The sequence below is a fragment of the Labrus mixtus genome, chromosome 23, assembly GCF_963584025.1.
Source record: "Labrus mixtus chromosome 23, fLabMix1.1, whole genome shotgun sequence".
Taxonomy (NCBI): domain Eukaryota; kingdom Metazoa; phylum Chordata; class Actinopteri; order Labriformes; family Labridae; genus Labrus; species Labrus mixtus.
The window spans coordinates 3,963,834-3,985,916 of record NC_083634.1 but is presented as its reverse complement, the minus strand read 5'-3'; the positions used below and the strand labels follow the sequence as shown (position 1 = coordinate 3,985,916).

Sequence of the window (22,083 nt, the reverse complement as noted above, 5' to 3'; positions counted from 1 at the left end):
TATTTTAAATACTAGTCTTTCATCACTACTCTAATTTTGCTTTTTTTAAATCCCTTCCTCTCCTCTCCTCTCTATTGTTTTATTTTTTGACTTGCATGAGTACCTGCAGCCTGCTGTCGCCTGTGAACCTTTTGGTTGCCATCATTTTTCTTCTACAGTGCGAGCGACTCACACGACACACAATTCTCTAAACCAATTTGTGCCAAAGGCAGAGGGAGAAGTAATTCAGCCTCCATTGAAAGTGTCTAAAAAAGAAAGGCAGGGATTAACCACGGGCCAATTACAGAGTTGGCTTAACCCTGTCTAACTGGAACAAATACGGAGCAGGGCCCGGGCTCTTTGAACAGGCATTAAGTTGACCATCTTTAGAGGAAGGTGAATCAAAAAAAGGAGAAGAAAGAGTAAATGAGAAGGAAAAACAGACTGAGGTTAGCAATTACAGATGAAAGGACAGAGGATTTAACCATAGACTCGTAGCATTAAAGTGCCTTAAGATTGCATTCTTTCTAAAGACCAGCAGGGGGCAACACCATTGATTGAAAAATAATGGAGAAGAGCCTACTTATCATGCTTTTAATTACCCCCCAATATAATTTTACTACTAAAGTTAGGATCTTAAGGTCATGGCTAACTTGTGATTAGAAAGTCACTTCAATGTTGACTGGTCAAAGAGTCATTCTAATGCTAGTGCAACTTCCCAAATATGGTCACTTTAAAAACAAAAAAACCAAGATGGCAGTGGCCAAAATGCAAAAGACAATGGCATAGAGTACCACTACAGAGTTCCACCTAATCTTGTATTTCCCTCCGATAAGAGAAAAGTAACAGTCAAGAGAAATCCAATTGGGGAAAGGTATTTAAAGACCTTGGCAGTAGGGTGAAACATTCAGTAAATTCAAACTGATAAAAGAGCGAAAACAAACCGAAGAGAGACGGATATAAACCGCAAGATCCAGATGTGTGGAGACAGTGTGTCGGTCAGTGACTCAGGGCAGGTTGTATCCATCCTGACTTTGATACGGACTGAAGTGTAACATGACACCCTGGCCTTGGCTGACACAAACCCATGCCGACTGACACCAACAAGGTGAGAAAGGCCTCATCTGAAGCCTTGCTGGAGGACAGTCTGGGCCAAAACACATACACTGGGGAGTGACATGAAGGTCGACGACAGCGCCCTGCAGAAGACGCTGATACGGGCTGTGTGGGGGATTTCTGTCTGTCTGCTTATGTTTGTAGCATGCACCGTATTTTTCCGCTCAGAGACGGTCCAAATAAAGCCTGTCTCTCAGACGCAGGTAATGTCCTCACTTTGACAGTCTAGTCGGCTTATATTTGGATGCAAGTGGCGGCGGGAACGGATAAAACGAGAATCCGTTTGGATAGATGCCTTCGACTCTTTGCAGAATCAAAAACACATAAGTAGGGGGGGCAAATGGCAGGATGCATTCAGGAGCTTTATCAGACGATGCTGAACACAGTGGCGGTGACATTACACGATTTCCCATCAGATTTAAAGTCAACTCTCTTGACATTTCTCTTTCCCTTTCATTGCCAAACAGCCACCCCCCCAAAACAAACGTCCGACAGCCCAAGGACAGAGTATGACGTCACTCCCAGTAATTAGAGGGGATCAACACCATCTCAACAAACACCTCTTATATCATAGCTAATAGCATCAAAGCAACAGATTAAAACATGCTGCTGTAGGAGCACTGGGAGCAAGTTTATAGTTTAATTAAAGCTTCTTTTAACTTTTGTGTTTGATGAGGGAAATTCTCCCCTCTGCTCGCCAACAGGGAGCGAAAGACGAAAGCTGCATCTCTAAACACGACAACGAGGAACCATCGGCATATGCACTTAATATCCTTTAAGAATAAAAGGATCGAGACTGCATACATTTATTAGTTGCAGTGTAAGGGAGCGTACCTGGAGGATAACATAATGAGGTATTTAGACTTTGCAGATGCTGCTTTTGTAGTCGAGTATTCTCCAAGCGCCATTGATTGTAAAACTAAATGCCTCGTCATTCGATGTACGTCACAGCACAAGTCTCTTGACAGTTTCATCCTCTTGAAGTCTTGATGTTGATAACACACACATGCTGGATCTTTTTGGAAATATTTGATAGGATACATTTCAAAGACGTGTATTCTCTAAGTATCTGTCCGCATCTCACCATCTGTCTCACTCTAATGGCATGGAGTTTACACTTGACTGGAAGAAAAAGTTTACTGAAGACAATGTGCGAGCTGTGAAAGTGTTTTCAGTGAGCCGACACCTTTCTCGATAACTCCCCGTGTATAACTGGCAGATAAGGGTTGACCTTACGTCTCTTTATCTCTCCAGACAAGCATTAAACTTTCTCATATGGCTCGAGACGGAGCCGGGTGGATCTCATTTTATAAATGCTCGACTAAATGACCCGGCACCCGCCATGGCTATGGTTCCATCTTTACTATTTCTGTTTCATTTTCATGATTGCAGGGGGATAATTAAAAGTCTGGGCTTAGTAATGGTGGATGGGGAGGTGCTCACCTCCTCTCAGCTGCATGAAGAGGCATTAACTCCATACAATGTCCATCGGGCCAAGTCGGTTTTCATTTGTCTACTTTTTATACCAAAACTGTGGGACAAAAGTGTTACTTTGATGCTGCTAATGTCATGTTATTAAGATGCTCTCTGTATTGAAAATACTTTCGGATATTGCCTTTGAATATATGAGGGTTACAATACAGACACGGATGAAGCCTTTGGATTCCAAAAATTGTAGTCAATGAGGACATTTCCAATCCTGCATTCGTTCTAATGGCCAGCAGGGGGCACTGAGATATATCGCTGATTGTATACAAGTCTACCAGTAAATAATCCCACTTCTAACTGGGTTTGTTATAAAATTCCCCTATTACTATATGGTCTCAATTGCTATTATAAAGGATTGTTCAATCCAGAACGATGTATATTTTATACATTATGGTTCCATGTAGAGAAGGATGGACACTTAAGCGGAGTATGCTAAGGGGACGGGACATTAAATTGTTGGAACATCAGTCCGTCATTCAGGAGAGAGGCATAGCTCTTGTCCAAATTTACGTTAGATACAGTATGGCTAAAACGTTTTTATGAAGCAGGATGGCAACAGCAAAAAATGTCAAATAACAGGCTTTAAAAGTGGAATTAGAATATTAAGATAAGAAAAACAAAAACAGAAAACCAATTAGTCGTGATAATAATTAAACAAACAGCTGGGATTGGCTTTAGCCCCCTGTGAGCCTGAAGGGAAAAGCCGTATAGATGGATGGACGGACGGGCGGATGGATGGATGGATAGATTGATGGATGGATGGATGGATAGATTGATGGATGGATGGATGGATAGATTGATGGATGGATGGATGGATAGATTGATGGATGGATGGATGGATGGGAGGATAGATAATTATGCCATACATGTGACAAAATCAGGCACTCTTAATGTTGTTATACAATGACACGAAGGCTTTCAGATTACTAATGCAAGGTTTTCCATTTGTAAGTCTTTGAATTACAATTACACTCACATGGAAACACAAATCAACAGTCAACTGTCTTGAGCTGCCTGTTGCTTGAGAAACGTGTAATGAGTTGGAGTGAAGAGAGGAAATCTACAACCAGCTTTTAATCTTCAATAAATAATGGATGAAGGCGTCTGAGATTACATGATGTACCCTTTTATCTGCCTCTTTTACTCTGCAAAGATTTTTTGTGCATGCACCCAAACCTGCTGAAATGCCATTTAATAATATTACTCGGACTCCACAAGGGGAACCAGAAAACTTTGTACACCAACATTATTGTTCTTGCCTGCATATTCTGCTTTCATATGCAGATATCTCTCATAAATAAAATGCATCATAGATAGCAAGAGGTTTTCAAAGCATGCGATGTCCAGACTTGCTTAAAATGGGCAGAAATTACTAATTAGAGCTCTTTCACTTTCTACTCAGCTTCCAGAGTCACAATCGGTTTAGTAGAAAAAAAAGAAAAGAAAACTTTTTGCCAAACTTTTCATCTGAAGATTGCTCTCTATTTTATATGTGCACTACTGTTTGAGCTGACGTCCCCATTTTACAGCTGAGTATTACGAGAGAAGCTTCAGTCTTCCTCTAATGGCCTCATGTATTAGAGGTGTATATTCAGGCTTTGTGCCACACGTTTCATTTAACAACTGATTCAGTGGCTAACTTTCAGCCACCTCTGACTCCCTCTCGCAGCCTGCACATTAAACACCGGTGTTGCTGTACCAGATGTCTGGCTGACTCTCTCAATCACCAGGCCAGATGTGCAGCTAATTGTCGTGGCAGGCGTGGCATCAATACCCCGCCGTGTCAGCCTCGAGGATTGGAGAGATTTATGAAGCATGTGAATTCATGCATGTTTTTGTGTGTGTTTCTGGTATACATTCCTCTTAATCCTCCAACCACTGTGATACTGATGTTGACAGGGATGTAACTCTGTTGAAGGTCATGTCAACTGAGCATTCTCCTTTTAAGATGATGGAGGCCTGCTAGTTTTGAGCCTTTAGTACCAACACATAAATACCAGACATAGGGCAGCGGGATGCCTCACACACAGCTGCAAACATGGCAGGGGGGGACCAGGCCTGGGAGGCACCACCCATGGCCATCTGACCCAGAGAACACTCTCTGATCTGGGCCATGTTAAACCAGCAGGTGGGGGCCCTCAGAATAGCTCCTGGGTGTCCTCGTCTTCTCTGGCATCGCAGTCAGGGCTCAGATCATCTCTCCCAGGTGTGTTGTAGTATGTGTGTCTGCTTCTGAGTGTGTGACTAAGAGAGAGAGAGTCCGACTGGCCAGGAAGTGCTTGTTGTTTATGCATCTTATTTTCTCTCTTATGATAATACATCTGCTGCTTTTGGAGTCAGCCCGCTGTACGCCATTACATCTGTTGATTAGCTGGCGATTGCTTTTGATCAAGTGAATCCAGTGGAGGGCATTACTGATGCTCAATACATCTGCCTTATGACTGCCAGTGTAAACAGCTCTGCGACGCTGCTGTTAGCGATTGCTGTTAATCCATCAGGGAAATGGTCTGCTCTGCCTCCACTATTGCCTTTTTCTAATTATTGGGACTGCCAGCTTTGATAACTATGCCCTATCTGTCACATGCGTATGGATTGCGCCCTGCTTGAGTGAGCCGAGATTGCGCGGCGATGTAAACCAGCGAGCAGGTGGGGTAAGCAAGACGAGGGGGGGGGAAAGCTTCATTTGTCAACACTGATGACTGTGGTCTGCCTCTGCAGCCGTTTATCATGCTTGAGCAGCAGTGATGTGAATCGGACAAATCTAACAAGCTTCTCTGAATGTTACACCCCGCACATGCCCTGTAGATGACTCAAACACCAAACTGATACCCAACCTGGTCACCATGGAAGGGGCCTAGGCTCTGTCTGCAAGGAGCTAATTTTCATCTGTGTATTAATCAAACAGGCATGTGGGTTCAGCTAATTACTCCGGGAAGACGTCCAACTAGCAAGTCTTTTTTTTTTCTCCTTGTGTTGGCCCTGCTCTGTGCAGAGGACAGGAACAGCTTGAGGGCTACTGCCCCAGTCATAGTCGAGTGAGTGGGATGGATCCATGTGTTGAAATGGACAAGATAATGGTGAGTGTTGTTCCATTCTTCGGGGCATTCTCAAGCGACCTTTTGGCTCTAAACCTAGCTTTGGTAAGTTTACAGTTCACAGCATCCATGAGTGCTGCGATTCAAAATCTGTCAGTTTATTTGAACATTTTCAAGGCAAAAATCACATCCGCGCTTCTTGAGAACTTACCAACACAGAAGCCAAAAGGAAACTTAATAACAGCTAATTGCAAAAAAATAACAAGAAGCAGAGACACAACAGCGAGCTAAAGGGTCACTGCTACATATATACCTTTTTGGACTTGCACCAACCTGCCTTGTTGTCATACCCCAGACAAGACCCCTCCCGCTTACATAACTTTCCCCTTGTGAGGCTGAAATGCTGTTCAAAATGGTGGACCTCTTTGCCCAATTACAAACTGATGTGTAGTAGTAACTTCATGCCAAACTGGGAGCCATGTTCGAAGCACGCTGGGAATTGTTTCTGAATATTTGTTTGGAGTCTGAACCACCAATCCCCCCCCAAAATGGGAGGCATTCTACCAGTAGCAGGCGTGAGTCCAGAGTGGTGACCCGGGTTGGCACTAGTCCCCCTTAAACCCAAATGAGTCTGCAGAACTGACGAGTATCCTCTTTTACTTACAGATATGGTAGAAAATGTCAGATTCTCTATGCCGCTGCGGAAACATTTACTAATCTGCCCACGTCTCTAAACGTCTCACATCACAGCCTGCACTGGAATAATGTCAGCACATTTCCTTTTTTTGGGCTCTCTTTAAAAACAGTTTCCTACCCTCATTAGAGTCAAAGTGGAGACTTCTGCTCGCCTTCGGTGCACCAAACTCTCCCTCAGCCCTTTTGCTACATCAGCTACAGATATAAGCGTACTTATTCAGCATATCATTCTGAAGCATGGCTCCGTGTAAGTACAAGCAGAACTGACTCAGCAAAGAGGGAGTGGAAGAGAGAGAGAGAGAGAGAGAGAGAGAGAGAGAGAGAGAAAACAGATGTAATAAAAGACTTAGAAAGACAGAGAGTTGGGAAATGAGGGAACAAACAAGAAAAAAAAACATGCTCACAGCGGCTATCAATTTTCTCTGCCAAATTATAAATTTTAAAAAAGGAGCTTCAAACACATTTAATGATGTCCGTGTTTGGCCGCTCCTGCTAGCCGGATGAAATTTAAGCTACTTGTGGGAGATGCTTTTTCTTTGTATTCTGCCCAAAAAATTATGATCAAGTTCCTGTTTTATATCTAGCAGAGAAGCTTTTAATCTGCGCCCAGGCGTTCCTATAGAGGGATTTGAACAGAAAAGGCCTGTACACAATCTAAACGACTCTAGGGCTGTTGCTGATTCTTGCGTCTGATTGTTCTCGAGCCTCCGGAACAACCTGAGAAATGGCGGCAGACTCAATTCCCAGAAGAAGCAGCCAATGAATGAATGATGAACTTCCTTCTCCTCCTAAATTGTGCAGGAATAATATGGTGGCACCAATCTTTCAATCACTTATTAGAGCTTTTCTCCCCTGTGGCTTCACTTCCCCTAAATATAAAACATGCCAGTGTGTGTAGCTCAGTAAGAACCACAGAACCACAGAATTGTCTTGATTCTTCTCTCCACTAAATATCTTGAGTCTGACAATTTTTTTGTTGCAGATTTCTTTGTTTTTTCACGACTCAAAAACGTGTCACAAAAGAAATGATCCTCTCCCTTTTTAGTTCTCAATTCAAACAGCTCCTTAAGGAAACAAAAGGCTCTTTTGGTGTTTTGTGTTTTTTGGAACTATTGTGCAGTTTTTGGATGCTTGTGTGTACTTCCCCTTACAATTGACCCCCACCCCCCTCCTAGGAGAAAATGTGAGATGCTAAACGGCAGCCATGATGAACAAAGTGAGGAAAAGCCATCTTTCTTTCACCCCAACCCTTCCTTCCTCTTCTATCGCTGATCAAATTCCGAGTCAACTCTGAGACAAAAGAGGATGCAGTCTATGAATGTATGCTGTCTTGCAGACTGACATGTCGACAGAATGCTGTCGAAAAAGTCTGAAATGGAGGCTTGAGCAAGAATACAAAGAATTAAGCTGCTTGGAAATGTGTGAGTATTTGTCACATTTGTGTCATTCAACAATTTAACTTCCAAGTACATGTTAGAGTAAATCAGTGCTATTCAAAAATAGAGGTTGGTGCCCCAGCTGGGCCACCCCAGTCAATAAAGTCTGGACACACCCCTGTTCTTGGTATTCAACATAAATACATATAATCTCTAGAATACAACCAGAAGTCCCTCATAATGTTGGGATAACCGGGTTAATAAAATCTATGGATCCTTATCTGCTTAAGGCTTCTGTAATCAATTCTGTTTTCCCAGGATACTGGTTGAGAAATCCTCTCTCTCTCTCTCCATTTCCTATTTCCCCTCTCTCCTTCCACACCTCTCTCCAACTCCATCACCACTTCCCCTTCAAAGCCAGCAAAAAAAAAGAGACTTTACAACAGATTCACCAAAGCAATACAGCAGCTGCAGCAAACGGATCCTATTTGCACCTTATCTGTCGGATGATAGCGCATGAAAGATTCAGAAGTGAACATCCAAAAGGAAAGGCCTCCGCGACAGGTTCGCACAGACCTTAGGGGCCATCATGCATCGGTTATCGCCGGTCTGACAACGGGATTTCATCTCTCGGGGAAGAAGAAAAAGAGAGGGGGGGAGAGGCAGGACTGTCGACTTCTCTCGGTGCTCACTGAGCTAAAACCTCCGCTCGCTCATATCTGCAGAGATGAATTACTGGTGAAACTTATCCTTGACCCATGAAGAGGAAGAAATTGAAAAGAGAAGAGCGGTTGATGGGCTCGATGTGAGGGATGTAAACATTTTCATTTCTGGCTTTTAAGGGACAGTTTTATAATCATGTCTGTTTTCATTAACATTGTAAGCAGATCAACCTCTGCGACCTGAAGGTACGAACAAGTCTGACCTGTCAATCAATCAATCAATCAATCAATCTTAATTTGGAAACATTATTTCACAACACTTTACAAAAAAAACAGGTTTAGACCGTACTCTTTATTATATTATTTACAAAGACCAAACATGAATCCACCATGAGCAAAACATCTGGCAACATTTGTCAAAGCAGCACTGGCAAAGATAAACCTCGAGCAGAACCAGACGCCTGCGGTGACCAGTGGCTATTTTAGCATCTATTGGGGCCCAAAGGCAAAAATCACCTGGGGGGCCCTCCCAGCGTACATCACCATCATGTCTGCCAGCATCCCCACACTTACAGTAAGTTTTTTTTTTCTCTCCAGTAGCGAAAAAGCCTCTTAATTTTTCTTAGGGAGATATCCTACTGTCGATGAAAACATTTGCACATTGCTTTGGTTTAAAGTTTGTGAGCCCTCAGGGGCCCCCTTACTGGTCTGGGGCCACAAGCAGTTGCCCGCCTCGCCTGTTGACCAGCAGCGCCTCTGAGTGTGACTGGAAAGCTTGATGGAGGGAGATTCAGAAAGACAAAGATGGATAGAGGCAAATATCACGGCCCAGTGTTTGCCTTGTTCCATGCCATACAGAGAAGCTATTTTCCCTCCTCAGTTAAACTGACTGCTGAAATACTGTGGCATCTAATAAGAGCTATTTTATTCCTCAAAGGAAATTACACTTAAAGAAATCTTTGCTCTGCACCGGTTTGCTTTTTTAGGATCTTCACTCTCACTTCTGACCAAATTCATGCTGACGGCTCCTCACATTCAGTCTTGATAGCGTTCATTTTCCCGAACAACAAAAGCACTGAATAATGAAGCGGTCTGCCAAAAAGCCTGAATAGTTGATGGACTCGCAACGTTAAGAGTGGCGACTGAAAAAGGATGCATTCATCATCGCTTCTTTTGGTTCATCACCGCGGGCTTGGAAACACAGACATGTGCGCTCTGCATGGATGAGCAGATATAAACATCTTTTTTATTTCCGACTCTCGGCCCCTCTGAGACATTCAGTTGCAGGCAAACTTCCTTCTCCCTGGCTCCTTTCCTTTTCCCCTTTCCTCAGTCTGTTTCTTGTTCTTCGTATCATTTCCCCTTTCTGCGTTCAGTCTCTGCTTTGTGTTGTACTATGTTGAAGGTAAAACCATCCTCTCCAAGGGATGCAACAAGTACACCTGGATAAAAGCGAGAACAGACTCAGAGAGAGAGAAAGAGAGAAAGAGTTCTGGGTTGAAGCTGAGCACCTATTGAAGACAGAGTTGGGAAAAAGTTCAAAGCAGATCTTTCAGAGTCAGCACGGAAAAGTCTAAATGTTGATTTTCCTAAGAGAAACACTCTTGGTGTTTGGGCGCTAAGATTTAGATTCTTCTTGTTCCAGGAAAGTGGGCCAAAAGTGATGTTGGATGCTCATTTGGTGGTCAATTGATATATTAAAGGAGGGGGGGCATGGACTCAAAGCGGTTTCACAATCAATAGAAGACATAAGCTTTATTAAAAGAGTACAGAAAGTCGATAGCCAAACTTGCACATAAAGGGCAAGGATGAATTATGGATGGGGCGTTGAATCAACTAAGGTACAAGACACAAGGGTCAGCCAAAGTCCAAAAAGTCTAAGAAGGAATGCTAACAGATGTCTTTCAATCATATCGCTAACTGGTTACAATCCCAGCATGAAGCTGAGGGAAACTGAAATGTTTGAGTTTGCATATTCACTGCAGGAAATCGGTGTTTGTTTCAGGGTGACTCTGATACTCATGCATGTGTCAGCACTACGAGTTAACCAAGGAGCCGAATAGTTTGAATAAGAGCATTCAGATGCAGACACCTGTGCGTTCAAACAGAAAATGAGTGTATTAGTCACAGAGAATTGTTAATGGCTCTGCCACAGCAGCAGCACGAGCAGGAGTAGACGAATCAGGATGCAAATGAACGCACGATTCATAATGAGCAAATGTTGGGATGAATTTAGAGTTGTGTTAAATAAAACGGGTCGTCCTGTCTGTTTGCCTGCTTATTGCAGGGAGCGCCCGGGAGGCTCGGCTGAAGTGAATCCAGAGGGAGCTGAAGGCTGAGTGTGCAGCAGGGACATTTGGAAAGGAACTCAGTGCCCCTCCCCTCGGGGCACCTGACTAAAGACAAAGACTGGATGAATGCACTCTACTTGTTCTCCCCTGTACATTTCTTTTTTTCTTTAGGAGTCAATATGAGTAACCTAGTGATATTTATTATCTATGTGACATACTAAGAAGTCTTGATCTGTAGGATTGAAAGCCCTCAAAGTTAACAAGTCAACCTTGCACCCCAATGCTTACCACATAATTTGTGTTGTCAATTATAAAAAGAAAACCTGAGAATCATGTAGAAATTGCTGCTAAAAATGCATTCATCACACTGTAAAAGGTAAATGGACTTTATCTTGTGTAGCGCTTTTCTAGCCGTCTGACAACTCAGAACGCTTTGAGGCAAGAATGCTGTTTACCTCTGGACGTAAACGCAAATAAGTATGTGGCTTTCTCAGCCAATGGAATACTGAACCAGGTTCTTTATCAGCTCCAGAAGCCAATAGACGGAACCTAACTTTAGGGGCACCACCATTACCCATGTTTTAGCACCCCCTACGGATTAACAGGGCCTCTCTGTTGACGTGGAGGTTGTTGACCTCCAGATAAGAGGGTTTTGGGTAGGGATGGGTGGCTTTATATTTTGTATTCTGTACATCATGCAGCGATTTGTACTGTTCAAGTTAAAAACTCAATAAAAAATGAAAAATAAAAAAAATTGGTTAACTTGAGATTAAGTGTAGTACTGGTCTTAGAACAAGCTCTCCAGGGTGAAAGTCTTCAGCGACCTCTTGCTCTTGACTGCCCCCTACAGTATATGCAGGCCTTAATTGATCTTTCTACCAATCATTTACCCGACTTCTTACACAGCAGACAGCTGGAGCAGTCGCTCAAAGCATCTTACACGGCCATAGATGGGTCCACATGCGTTCAGGATTACGTGGGTTATTTCCAAATCATAGTGTATGTCTTTTTTGTAGGAACAAACACGGACAGTGAGTCAGAGCAGCCCACAGACATAGAGGAATGAAAGACAGACGACGGCAGACAAAGACAAGAAAGAACAGAAACAGGTTGGTTTTGCTTCTCCCAGGTGATCATTAGAGGCAGGACTGAAACCATCCTGACAGGCCTGCTCTCCTGGACCCTAATAGCTTATCGATCGAGAGAGCCCATCCACCACTTTGCTCTCACAGGATACATACTGTAGCCGGCGTGAGCTACAAGTACAGTGACCCACAGGCAGTAAAGATAGCAGAGGCCTCATTGTTAACAGAATGATTGGGTTTTTTATGGACCCATCATCACGGAGGTGCAGTATTACATGTGCATTTGAAGTGATAAAGACACAGGAAGGATGATGAATTAGTAAAATGGGCTGGACACTTACTGGCTTCTACACCACTTTTCATTTGGCAAGCCCTAACATTATCAAAATGTACACAATGTAAGGGCTGCTGGAGTGTCACTACATCAAACAAGAAGCCCAGATCCCTCTTGATTCACTTCTTTCAGAATGTGTTGTTCCTGTTAATTTAGCAAGACACTCAACCTTTAATTGTATTGGTTGTTTAAGTCCCCGTGGACTAAAGCATCTGCAGATTGAGTCCAGTTTAAGGGCGCTGACAAATTGGAAGGATTACATTACTCTAAGGCAGGGGGTGTCAAACTCATATAAGGTAGTGTTAAATTAGACCTAGTTTTTTTACACCAAAATCAATATGGCTGAACACATGAATTGGCTTCTAGTGGATTTATAATTTGTAATTAGGGTGTGGTAGACTCACTTTCTCACTGTGGCTCAGTGGTAGAGTCGGGGATTTCGATCCCCAGCTCCTGCAGCCACATGTCCAAAGTATCCTTGGGCAAGACACTTAATCCAAAGTTGCTCCCACTGCTTCGTCTGCAGCGTGTGAATGTGTATGAATGTGATGAGTGACTTATGATAGTCACTTTACTCAGCAGCCTCTGCCATCACTGTGTGATTGTGTAGGTGTGACCTGGGATGTAAAAGCGCTTTGAGTCGTGAGCAGACTAGAAAAGTGCTGTTCAAGTTTAAGCTTATTTATCAATAAGGGAGGGGCAAAAAATTCAAATCTGGGTTTTACTCAAAGCCCAAACAGGGTCAACGTGTATTGAAAAACATACTTACATTGAACCCGATTTCATCAGAGGTAATATGACAAGCTATTCTTACATAACTATGAACTTAACTGCTACCAAGACATCTTATAGAGTTCGGAATTAACCGAGAACAAATAGAAGACACATCAGCATTAATACTTTTTTTGTCTCCCTATATATAAACACACAGTACATGAAACAAGCAGAGAAGAAACGAAAGATGGGCTGTAAAGATTATCAGAAATAAACCAATTTGCTGATTTTATATTAAGTGATATCTCCAATGTGTTATCGCTGAGGGATGACTGCTTCTGCTTGTGCAAAGTCACCGTGATTTGTTCTATACACTTGTGTATGAAATTTTGCCTGAAATACTTGAAATCCAGAGCAGTGAAGCAGGACTTTCCAATAGTTTGTAATCAGTATAGATGTACCCTTTTGTTCCCAACGCGGCGGCACAGTCGGCTAAACAAATTACCTTCTAATAGGCCATTTACATTTAGACCTGACAAACTAACAAAGCCACATAATGAAGTGAAGCCCGCTGCACACTTCAGCAGTATTGAGTTACTTCTTTGATTTGTGAAGTGCCTTGCATCTGAAAAAAAAATCAAGACAAACGAGCAAACAGGATCCAGCAGAGGCAACCGATTAAAGATGGTCATCCAAAGACTTGGGAGACTAATGTGCTCTGAGTTTGGCCTCCGAGGCAACGATTAAACCCACGCTGAGTGCTGCTCCTGTACAAGCATCGCTACTCCTATGAATGGATTTTTAGTTATGAATAAGAAAGGAGTCATGAAGGGGGTTGGATTTATAGGAGGGTCCAGCTCCTTGTCCTCCTGCCCCTCCAAAGTTAGCCACCCATGATGAAAACCTCTCAGGTAGAATCAACCCTCCTCCAGCTCGCGTCCTTCCACCCCTCCATCCGCAGGGACAATTCATTAGTGATGCGAAAAAGGGAAGGATTAATCGATAGGCTGTCAGGCTACCGCCAGCCGAGGAGAGAGACCCTGCCAAACCCACCCGGACCCGATCTCATTACCGACGGCGGCCCACGCTCCGCTTTGCCAGGCAGCTGCATTCATCAAAGCAACGTCTCCCTCCCTGTTCTCTGAGCTTCATCCCTCTTCCCCTCCCTGCATGTTCGGCTTTTACCTCTTTGACAAGATGAAGAGGGGTAGGACGGCGGAGTGACACCCATTTAAAGAAGACAAGGTTGAATTATAACCATTTCCGCAGATATTCCACAGGAACGCCATTAAGAAGGCAACCCCTAGTGCATTTATTGTAACAGTGTCAGAGACAGCAGCGTGGTCGGTGGCAAAATGTTCCAAAATATGACAAATAAGGACTTTTCTTGTGTCATTTTTGGGAGCTGTGATGTTGCCGATGGCTTTGATGGGGCGTTTGAGTCAGCTTACACTGTAAAGGAGCGCCATGGCCTTCTGCAATTAGAGGTAGACAAACAAAGGACTTCCATGAAAGGTTCGATCCACGTGTTAAGAAATGTTTTCATGTTGATTTCTTCAGGTGTTTGGGGTTACAGGGCATGTATTTGTTATGTAGCGTATGTACAGTATGTAGTCGTAGTTACTCCATATACAGTGGGTTTTTTTTTGTTGGTGTATAACGTAAGCTACGTAACCAGCATACCTTTGTTAAACTGCAAAAACACAAATCTTTTATTGAATTGCTTATATTAAAAAAATAGCCGCCAATGTTTCTTGAAATAACGTCTATCTCATCTTCAGAAAGATCTTAATCAAATTCAAAAACTTAACCCCCAATGTCCACATACTCGCGCTACGGTCCGTCAGCGCCACTTTTTTGAAACATCGGACAGCGCACGCCCTGCCCCATTGGATCCGTTCTTTGGAACGCGAGCGCAGCCATGAGCAGCTGTACACACATCACAGGAGAACTACAAGATCACGCGGGAATACAGAGGGAAAAACTTGTCTGTTCATTCAATGCCTGTTTTGAAGTAATGTTCATAAAGTTATGTAAAATACGATCGTGAGTACAGCAGAAAGTCAGAATCAGGGCTCGTCTAACATGTCCTGTAAATAAATGTGAAGATGTCCTTGCAGATGCAACTTTGGCAGCCAGCTATCACCTGATTACAGTGCATTAATGTGTGCTTCTGACAGCTAGTTACGATTAGAGGGATACTATGTGTGTGTGTGTGTGTGTGTGTGTGTGTGTGTATGCATTTAAACATGCATCCCTCTGTGTGCATGTGTGTGTCTGTGATACCAGGGGCTGGGAGTAGAGGATAAAAGCCTCTGCCTCTCTCTGACACTTTCATCCGCGTCACCATCTGCCTTTATCTGACGCCAGCATCTCTTGGCTCCCCCACTTGTACCCTCAAAGCACTCCATCCACCGTGTTCTACTCGCCACTCATCTTGTCCCAGGCCGCCGTCAAGTGTCAGATCACATTTTTCAAACCGTAATTAAACAGTTGCTGTCCTGAGCCCTTGACAGATCGCCTGTGGTTGTTGAGAAAAAAATAAAGCAAGGGCAGTGGTCGCATATTTCAAAATAAAATGACGAATGTTCTTCTCATTTGTAAGAACTGAGAGAAAAAAGAGGTCACAGGGAAACTAATGAAGTCAATCCACTATTAAACTGTGATTTTGACCACAAGAGGCCTGTGTTGAGAAGCATGCACACTGTGGTGTGCTGCCTCTCTATTCCTTCCTCAATCAGCATTTGTCACATGCAGCGTAGGGTCAACAGGAGAAAATATAGTCCCTGTTCCTTCCCCCTCTCCCTTCGTGCTCAAAGTAGACAGATGCAGTGAAGGATGGCTCCCTAACAGGTAATCAAAGGCAGCCCTTATTTAATGCTATGAGCCAGGACCGGACAGCCAGTGATGGAGGTACTCGGTGGGGCCCGCTGTGCTCTGTGCACCAGCCCATAACTGCAGATGAGACACTTCCCACAGAGCAGTTAGTGCGACAACTTGCCAGTCGTAAATGTAATGACTGTCAAATGTGAGCTGTGCCTGTGAGAACCGCAATAAATACAAACAGACACCGCTGGGAAAAGAAAAGAAGAAAGTGCATTAAAAAAGATTGCTCAAGTCTTATTTTGAAAGGTGCATCCAGAGTGTTCTAACTTTATGCAACCATCTGTCAGGCCATTTGGAAAGTTTATGAGCAGCTCATGAAGAGAATAGCTCTGATATTTGCTCCTTTCTTCATTAATGACTCATCCCTCTGTGCATAACAAATAACCTCAATTTAGCACTTTGTTTTTTTTGTGTGTCTTTATTGCCCTGGGTGAGAACAGCTACTTGAAAGACTCCATTCAGTCTTAAGAAAGGAATATTACTTCTGCTTGGATCAAAGGACCTGCATGGTAATTCTGTTAATACCTGATGAGTCATAAAGCTGAAGACAGCTAAAGTTTCTTGAGGTCCCTCTTGACAAGTTAGTTCCTCAAATTTAAAGTCAATTAACACTTTTGGACAAGGGAGGGATTTTCTGAGATGATCTTCCAACCTTGATTTACAAATCATCTGAGACAGGGAGCAGGGACGGCAAGACTCAAATGGAGAAATATAAGCGATTGAAGCCAGATTTAATTGAAAGGCTGTGTACATTTAATTTATTGAACATCTGCAGTTCTCCTGTAAAAATGGGCATTTTAACGTTGGACCTAATGCGGATTCTTCAGCTTTTGCAGCTTTTTTTTGCTTTTCCACACTGGCTTAATTGTTGGTTGCTATTTGGTAATTACATGTTGTTCATCTTGGCTAAAATGGATGTTATCGTCAAATAAGTTTATAGTGAAGCTGCCAATTTAGGGGTATTTGGCTAGCACTTTGGATTGAGGCCTTTTGTTTATCAATGAGCTGGAGAGTCACTTGCAAAGATCCAAATTGAATGTTTGGTATATTGCAATGGAAAATTAGTTGAACTCAGCCTGGTGACTCAGTGCTCTCTAATAGGAGCTCTGTAGTGGTTTGTATGAAAATCTAGTTATTTATACAGGTTTAAAATTCAACAGGGCAGGACTTTTTGCATGCCCAGTGTTCACATTTTTTTGTGCAAAAAAGAAACATGCAGACAGTCAAACCATCAAGTCAGCAAAAAAGTTTTTGAATGCGGTAGCTCTGCTTCCACTCAGATATGATTGTTGGACAACAGGCTAGACTAAGTCACACAAATACTTTTTTTCTGATTGGACTGAGGCAGTTGTGTATCCTTACAATGACATCCATTCTGACAAGTGCACTGCCTAAAAAAAGCCACCTGATTCTTCACCTATTGTGGAAGTTCTTGAATTGTATCACTGTTGGAAACATTTTACTATAGAAGGACATTTTCAGCTTCCCTCAAGCGGCTATAATTTAATTCAGGTGGTTTGAATTTTGACACAGATTGCAATCATCTTTTTTAAAGTGGAAGAAATTAATTTGATTACATAGAGCAGTAAATAAGAAAATTACTTTTCCCTCCAATTAATCTGCTTTTATTAAAAAAAGGAACTTTTTCTTAGTGTCTAGGGCTTCAAGGTTCTTGCAAGGACATCTACCTTTTCCAGCAACCACAGATGGAAGATTTAACTATCAACCCACCTCCATATCTGTCTGTGGCCTTCGTTCCCTGAATCTCACACCCCAGGCCCCCGACGCTGGAAATGTCATGAAGATTGGCAAAAAAGATGTCCTGACCTCTCAAATGACCAATTTTACCTCTACAGAGCTAACATCCTGTAAAAGTCATTTTTGGGACTAGGGGACATTGTGACGACTGAATTGTAGATGGCTTGAAACAAAAAAAGGGTTACAGAAGTAGTAAAGAATTAAGAGCTACAGTTCTACAGTATTTTTCTTTCAGTACTGAATTTATCTTTACAAAGTTGTCCAAACATTTGCTCGAGTTGGAGATTAATTGACACCATGGGGACAAAGAGGTACAAGGGATGTTCTAAATGTAAGGTCCACTAACTAAGTATTTCCCAGAGCTTTCTAAAGATTACCTCAGCCTTCTTCAGAACATGGAGTTTTAGAAGAATTAATCACTTGACTTGTGTTTCTTGGATCTCAGTTGAAGTGTAAACTAATTAATGAGCTTGGTGAGTGAATACTTTGGCCAATTGACCTATGAACTCGGCCGTATTGTCCAGAGTAAGTTTGAAACATTTTCATTGCTTCTATACTTTTCATTACCACATCTTTTGAAACAATGGGATCTCCATTATGTTAATCTTAGTTAGTGTAGAAAAGTACTGAAGTTTTAACAAACGACACATCTTCAGTGACATTTGTTTTACCCAATGAATCTGCACATAAACACTGGCAATGTTTCATTACTGAAAACCAACATGTATGTGCAATTTAGGCACTGTGATGGACCATGTCTGCAATTTTTGGTAATAAAACCAACACCCATTATGGGGTCCCTGGCAAGTCTGTTTTTTTCTGTCATGGCATTGAAACAGGAATCAGTATTGTTTGATTATTTCTAGTATCATATCTAAATTTAAAATTCTGATACCATAAAACGCTAATCTAGAGAACACCAGACTGTGACCGCTTATGAAATTGACTAGTCACACCTTCATTGGGAATCAGTTATAGCCTAAAGGAAAATTAAAAAGACCTATAACACTCAACACCAGACACAAGCGAAGGCCAATGTTCAGAGCTCTTCTTGGATTGTGGGAAACAATTAACAGGAAATGGAAATTGAAAACACACATTGGAAATTGGTTGGGATGTCTATAGAGCACCGGATCAAAACAGCGCAAGTCATCAACTGGTAACTAGCCAGGATTATTATTCAGGAATCAGATGTAGTTTAGAGACCATCCACATCCAACACCTAAGACAACCCTTGAAGAGAGATATGAGTCTTTAACCTGGTATTCACTTGACCAAGGTCAAGAACTTGGGTGAATCAATTTGATGTCCAAACCCCCACCACTGTGACTACAGTAAAAACTACTGCTAATTCAAGCGAGTGCATACTTTGGGAGTAACAAGCTACCAACATGTTCATCTGTGCAGCATGAGTAACGGGCAAATGGTAGAGTATCCTTGAAAATATTTCACCATTCATCCAAGAGGCTTAATTAGTTCTACAGGCTCTTTGGGAGTTCTGTGTTATTTAACTTCTCTGGGAGATTAAATACAGAGGAACTCCCCACCAGTCTGTGGAAGTGATGAAGCCAGCTGAATGAACAGCATCTTTTCTTTACAACCAGACTGCAAATACAGCAGTTCTTGCTCTACGACCGTTTGATATGTCATACCCTGGATCTTTACAGACGTGTGAGTAATACTGTGCTGCAAAGACAATATGCACAGTCATGGTTGGTCTGCTCTGATGACTCATTCCTATGGCATTTCCCGAATAATGAGTTCTCCAAGCACTCTCAAAATGCCAACTAGAAAGTTTTCATTATTTTCAGACACACTCACAGTAAGTAATTAGGCTGGAAACAGTGTCTTCTAAGAATATGGTATATCCTTTTTTTTAAGGCACCAGCTGTTATAATAGTCAGTTTGAGCACTTTGTCCAACAACTTGGAGTTCACATCATCAATCATGATGACAGAATGTCAAGAGTATGAAGTATATAATGTCCTACCAAGTGTAAGAAAAAAGGACAGAAACCAAGGGATTGGCAAGAAATATACAGAGAAAGGGTATTTAAAGAGAGGTGTGGATTGATTGAGATAAGGAATAATTATGCATGAAATACATGTCATTATCCTCTGTGCCAAACAATGCTTGTATTTCTAGTCAGACACAGTATCTCTCAGTGTTGTGTCATGTCCTGTATCCAGGCTGCAGGTATGATTTGACTCTTTGGGCCCCTGACTTGACAATAAAGACTTTGAAAGTGAATGTAACATCTGCTCTCATAACGCAATTTATTTTCTATGAATTGTGCCAAAAAAATAAAAATAACTCAGTCAAGAAAACAACCTTTGAATGTTATAGGAGTCAGTAGAACCAAACTAACCCGGAATGAGAAGTAAAAATGCTATTTTTGAACCACCGGCCAAAGCCAAGGAATAAGGCCACCACAATCAAGGCCACCATCACTGTTTGAACGTGGAGCTATTTGTAGTTTGATTGGGTCCGCGAGGCCCCCATCAGGTGAGATGATATGGGGCCGTGGCTCCTGAGTTCTCAGGTCTAATTTGCCTGTACTTCTCCCCTCAACGAGAGATGGGAATAATTAACAGGACCCAAACACCCACCACGGGCTGAACAGAGTCATTTAGGGGAGCGACTCGGGAGGAACGGTAGCAAATGAAATGTAATTGCAATGGGAGCTGAGCAGCCGGGCTGGTGAATCAGAGTCACTCGTGTGTGTGTGTGTGTGTTTGAGAGGGAGAGAAAGTGAAAGAGCGACAGCCAGACATGAGGGAATGGAGGAGTAAATGAAAGACACAGAAGGTAGATAGAGAAGATGCAGTCGAAAGAGGAGCAAACAAAATAGTGATTGCTTAGTAATAGTGAGCGATGGACAGATATTAACAAAGGGGAGCCATGGTTCAGCTCAAACTGTTGACAAAGTTTAATTGAGGTAAGTATCAGTTTATACACATGACACAAAAAGCACATCATCTCATTAACTGTCCAGGGTTGGCCTGGTGGGCCCCCACCTTGATTTCTGATTGGCCACCCCAGGTGCCACCAAAAGTCCTGAAGTCAGATTGTCTATTTGTCTTGTCATTGCTCTTGATTTTTTAGATTTCCCTTTAAATTTCATTGAGTATAAAGAAGTACTTCCATAAGCCTCTGCTGTATTTAGGGTAGCTGGAGAGCTTGCAGAAATGGAAATCTAAAAACCTCAACAGGCAGACCCACCGTAGTCTCCATAGAGGGGAGCTAGATAAGGAAATTCGCCATTTGCATTTCAGGGGAACTAAATATTGGCTCTAATTACTTTCTCATTTTCTACCAATACTTATAATCCTCATGATTTAATGTAAATCTGACCAAAAACAACCTATTCGAAAGCAACATAAATATTACCACCATTCACCGTACAGTTTTTGACCATTTAAAGACAAAAGCACTTGAACGGTTTTCCTGCAACCACATCATCATTTATTGTGCTAATTGCATCTACAATTGGGATCTTTCCATCCCAGTAATTATCACTATTTATCGACCACGTAAAGAGCACTCAAATTGACATTGACCCACTTGGTCCATCCACGATGTTCTCCCCTTGTACACTTTCACCCCCACTTGGTCCATCCACGATGTTCTCCCCTTGTACACTTTCACCGATCCGTCTTTCTTTCCCATCATCCCTTGCTCTGTCCCTCTCAGTTTACGCAGCACTGGATGAGAAGTGACCCAAGGTCAACTATGTTCCTGTCGCCTCCAGGCACGGTCAGCCCAAACAAATTGGGGTCACTGGGATGTTGGAGTGGTGTGATCACACACACACTTGTAACACACTCGTGCAGATGGCTTAGTGTAGATAAGTGTAGATACCAGTGATAGTGTCTTATCACTGCGAACTTTAAGAGAGTGTAAAGGAACTGCTGGACACTGCTACATCTTTTTAACCAGCCGGTACAGTGAGCACCGTTGTTATGGATCTGTAAATGTTAAATTGTGTGACTGCGGCAACATGATGAGTAGAGCAGAGCCACCAGGTGTGGTCTTAGTTGGTCATTAACAGAAAGGCTGCCATTAAAATGAAAATGAATGTAATTTTAGGTAGAGGAAGCACAGGGGTCAATGAGACAATTAGAGCCGGTGTGAATGCGTTTTTAAATGCCTGCTGTCCCTTAATTGCCATTTTAAGCTATCATTAGAGGTGGTTTTAAATGACCTTTAAGCCTAACATATGAAAGCAATAAAAGCAGAGAAGAAGCTAATAACTTGTGAGACAAGGGATAAAGAGAGGGTGATTAGTAATTTTGTGGACTTTAAACACATGGATTCCTCTTTTTGACCCTTGGCATACACACACCTTACAATGTAAATGCCATTTGACGAAAATGCATTAACTCCTTAAGAGCATTTAATGCCAGCTTTTATGGACCAAAGATGGAGAGTCTACATGGGCTGAACTGGAATCACATTCTGAGTAAATACACAAGAAACAGCCCCTACTTTAAGCTTTCTCAACTGGCATTTGGGCCTGATAGTCCATCCATCATACTGTACTTGCTATAACTCTAAAACTTTTGAAAAAAATAAATAAATGAAAGTGAGCAGAAATGTTGTGATGCTTCCATTTTGCAGGGATTATAAAGTCTTCACTCTGTTTTACTTTGCTGCAAAACCA

General features: G+C 42.3%; 1 protein-coding gene across 6 annotated transcripts in view; it reads right to left on the bottom strand.

Moving 5' to 3' along the window:
- The window catches only part of nrxn2b (neurexin 2b), a 702,861-nt gene that overhangs the window by 107,133 nt on the left and 573,645 nt on the right, over positions 1-22,083 (bottom strand). The window lies entirely within an intron of this gene.